The 4,394-nt window shown below is 39.2% G+C and overlaps 1 non-coding gene across 1 annotated transcript; it reads left to right on the forward strand.

The window, feature by feature from the left end:
• Positions 1–2,303: 2,303 nt before the first annotated feature.
• On the forward strand, positions 2,304–2,410 carry LOC127124486 (small nucleolar RNA R71). The gene has a single exon (XR_007803971.1). It is a non-coding gene; the product is annotated as a small nucleolar RNA R71 (small nucleolar RNA).
• Positions 2,411–4,394: the final 1,984 nt, after the last annotated feature.

The raw sequence follows: 4,394 nt of genomic DNA on the forward strand, positions 1-4,394 counted from the left end.
CTATAGTCAATGCATATTCTGCTGCCGGTCACAACTCTTTGTGTTATAGATTCTCCCTTCTCGTTCTTAACAACTGTAACACCCCCTTTTTTGGGTACTACATGAACGGGGCTAACCCATTGACTATCAAAGATCGGGTATATGATTCCAGCATCTAGAAGTTTCTTTACTTCATCCTTGACAATCGTACTCAGGATTGGGTTGATCCTTCTCTGGTGTTCTCTAGAGGTTTTACAGTCTTCCTCCAGCATAATGCAATGAATACAGATAGAAAGACTTATTCCTTTTAGATCGGCGATGTTATATCCTAACGCAGTTGGATACTTTCTTAGGACATCTAATAACTTCTTAGTTTCCATCTATCCCAAGTCACTGTTGACTATTACTGGTCTTTTCATTTCAGTGTCTAGGAATTCGTATCTTAGGTTCTTTGGTAGTGCTTTTAATTCCAAGTCAGGTTTCTTTGAGAATGGCATGTGGTTGGGTGTAAGTGCTAAGCATTCGCTTAGACTTTCGTTTTGGTATGGTTCATGCTAATTATCGTCTTCAAAGATTGGAGGGATTTGGATTTTCATTATATCAGAGTATGTGGTTTCTTGCATCTCCATTTCTCTCACGCACTCGTCTATGACATCGAGTAAATAATAAGTGTCGTCTATAGCTGGCGCTTGTAAGAATTGGGTCAAGATGAATTCAACCTTTTCCTCTCCAACTTTGAATGTCAGCTTACCTCTCTTTACGTCTATTATGGCTCCGGCGGTAGCCAAGAATGGTCTTCCTAGTATGATACATGTACTGGCATCTTCTTTGATGTCCATGATTATGAAGTTTGTAGGAATGTAGAATTGTCCTACACGTACGGGGACATTCTCTAGTATACCGACAAGATATTTGATTGAGCGGTCATCTAATTGAACAAATATCTTGGTCGGTCTTAATTCTCCCATACTGAGCCTTTTACAGATGGTTAAGGGCATTACATTAATGTTGGCTCCTAAATCGCATAGAGCTTTGTCTATGACGAATTTTCCAATGACACATGGTATGGAAAAACTACCTGGGTCTTTTAGTTTGGGAGGCATGTTATTCTGGATTATTGCGCTACACTCAGTAGTAAGTGTAACTGTTTCGTTATCCTTAATCTTTTTCTTATTAGATAGGATTTCCTTAAGAAATTTGGCATAGGAGGGCATTTGTGTGATGGCTTCTGTAAAGGGTATTGTAATGTTTAGTTGCTTCAGAAGTTCAACAAATTTCTTAAATTGACTCGCAGTTTTAAAACTTTTGAGTCTTTGGGGATACGGAATGGGTGGTTTATAAGGAGGTGGAGGCACATAAGGTTTCTCTTTCTCTTCGGCCTCTTGGGTATTATCTTCTATTTCCTTTGGTTCATTCACCTGATTAGTTGAGGTTTTATATGGTTTTTGGTAAATGGCAGAGTTTTAGAGTCTTGGATCTACGGGTTCATCTATTTCTTTTCCACTCCTCAGTATAACGACATTTGCATGTCCTTTTGGATTAGGTTGCGGTTGTCCAGGAAATGTTCCAGCTGGAGCGGCTGTAGATGCTTGATGTTGAGCCAGTTGTGAAATCTGTGTTTCAAGCATTTTATTGTGGGTGGCTAAGGCGTCTACTTTGCTCGCTAGTTGTTTGAGTTGCTCGTTAGTATGTATGTTTTGGTTCAAGAAGTCTTTGTTTGTTTGAGCTTGGGTAGCTATGAAGCTTTCCATCATTAATTCGAGATTCAACTTCCTAGGCATGTTAGGAGCATTATTAGCTGGCTTTTGATATCCAGGCGGAACAGCTGGTGCTTGGCCAAGTGCATATAGGGCATTGTTATTCTTATATGAAAAATTAGGATGGTTTTTCCAACCTGGGTTGTAGGTATTAGAATAGGGATTTCCTTGTGTGTAATTCACTTGATCGGTTGGGACTCCTTCTAATATTTGACATTCTTGTGCAATGTGTCCAGGGTTTCCACATAACTCACAGTTTGGAATTACAGCAGCCACGGTGGCTGCGGGTGGTATGGTCAAGTTATCTAATTTTTTAATAAGGGCATCTACCTTTGCATGAACATGGTCAAGGCTACTGATTTCGTATATTTCACCCTTCTTCTGGGACTTTTCCACTGGAGTTATTTCACCTCCCCATTGGCAATGGTTCTAGGCCATGTTTTCAATGAGTTGATAGGCTTTGTTGTGTGCTTGTCCATAAGTGCACCGCCCGCGACAGCGTCTACTGTCAGTCTTATGTTATACAGAAGACAATTGTAAAATGTGTGAATGATCACCCAGTCTTCGAGACCGTGATGTGGACATATCCTCATCATGTCTTTGTCTCTCTCCCACGCTTTGTAGAGAGATTCCACATCCTTTTGCCTGAATCCATTGATTTGAGCTCTCAGCATAGCAGTTTTGCTCGGCAGAAAATATCGGGATAAGAAAACATTCTTCAGTTCTTCCCATGATGTAACGGAGTTGGAGGGAAAGGATTACAACCATGGCCAAGCTCTATCTCTTAGTGAGAAAGGAAAGAGGCGCAGTCTTATCGCATCTTGAGATACACCATTCGCCTTTACAGTATTTGCGTACTACACAAACTTGGTCAGGTGTCTATTAGGATCGTCCGTAGGGTTTCCAGCAAATTGATGTTGTTGGACGGCTAATAATAGTGAGGGTTTCAGCTCGAAATCGTTTCGATTGATAGCGGGGGCAGCAATGCTGTTGTGAGGTTCTTGTTGGGACGGGGTAGCGTAGAATTTAAGAGGATGATTTTGTGGTCCTTCTTCAGCCATGGTTGGTTTTTCTTCTGATTTAGGAGGAGAGAAGATATCGAGAATATCATACTTTTGTTGATATTCAAGTATTCGGCGTCTTACGTATAAGAAACGCTCTAATTCTGGGACTGGTGGTGCTAAGTTATTGCCTTGTGAGCGAGTACTTGGCATACAATTAGGGAAATAAGGGAGAGTAAATTAGTTTTTATTTTTACCTTAGTCTATACCGTGCAACGAAAGAATCGCACTATTCGACTAAAACGGGTCCCCGGCAACGGCACCAAAAACTTGATGCTTGTCGTGACTATATATAAAATATAGTCTATCGGGTACTTGACTGCAAGTGCACAGTCCAATCGCTTTAGTTTTAAAAGATATCGATCCCACAGGGACCTATGGTCAAACTAGTGTTACTAACGTCACTATGTTTAGCTAAGGGAATGATTAGTAGAAGTTCGGGTGCGGAATAGTAAATCTAAGGAAAATTTAGTTTTAAGAAAGAATTGATGGAAAGAATCAGTATGCAACGCATTAATTGTCAGGGATTCGATAAGTCACCGGTGAATAGTTTAAATGCCAAATATCTCTCAGTAGAAAATATTTATTTAAAAAGTTTTATCTCACACTCTCGTGATTGTTGATTTGGCCTATAGCTTTAAGTCAGAATGTACGCTCTCGCAGTCCAATTTGAAGTTAGAATTACTTTTTGAAAATAAATAAGTTCTAATTGCTTTTAAAGTTCTCTCGCTGTTTTTAAACTCAATGCCTAATTTTTACTATTCAGCTCGAGTCTCACGCTCTCGCGATTGTTGGTTCTCACCTTAGTTAATTTCCCACTCACGTGGCAAAATCCTATTAAATAGCTTCTCATGCTTTTGTGATAAAGTTAATTAAATTTAAAGTAAAAACTTCAGTGTAAAAGATTGTTTGATAAAAAGAGTTTTCACTGATTACTATTAAATCCCATCTAATTAAATTGCTACTTACCGACACCGGTAATTTAGCCGGACATGTTAAATAAGGCAAACACAGAGCATAAAGAGATCCACATTGCGGCAAACATAATTATAATAATCATTGGGCAATAATAATAATAATTTAAAAAAAAACCTAGCAATCGAAGTAACAAAGTATAGCGAATCTCAGAGTACTTGAGCAGTCCTCCACAAGTCGGTAGGCTTCTACTTCTTCAATACAAATTGCTTACTAAATTTAAATAAAGTGTAGTAGTTCCCCAGTTTAGGAAACTACTACTATGGCTAAATGGAAAATGGAAAGGAAAAGGGAAAAAGGAATTCTAAAAAGAATGGCGAATGAATTAAGGCAACGAAAACAAAGTTGCTGAAAAGAAAATAACTAAAAAGCTAGAAAGCTGTAAAAATTAATTGCAGAGCGTAAGTGTAAACGTAGGCGTCCCCCATTTTTCCTACTTTGGTCCTTTATATATTGCTCCTTTAGGTCTTGGTGGTTGAGAAATTTGAGGAGGACTCGTTTGAATGAGGAATCCGGGGGAGTCATACTGTTGGAGATATTTTAGGCACGTTTAGGTGCATGGATTGACTGTTTCAAAGCGTAAATTCTGGACGCGTGACGCTTGTCATGGGCCAGTGACGGT

Source organism: Lathyrus oleraceus, chromosome 2 (assembly GCF_024323335.1).
Source record: "Lathyrus oleraceus cultivar Zhongwan6 chromosome 2, CAAS_Psat_ZW6_1.0, whole genome shotgun sequence".
NCBI classification, from domain to species: Eukaryota; Viridiplantae; Streptophyta; class Magnoliopsida; order Fabales; family Fabaceae; genus Lathyrus; species Lathyrus oleraceus.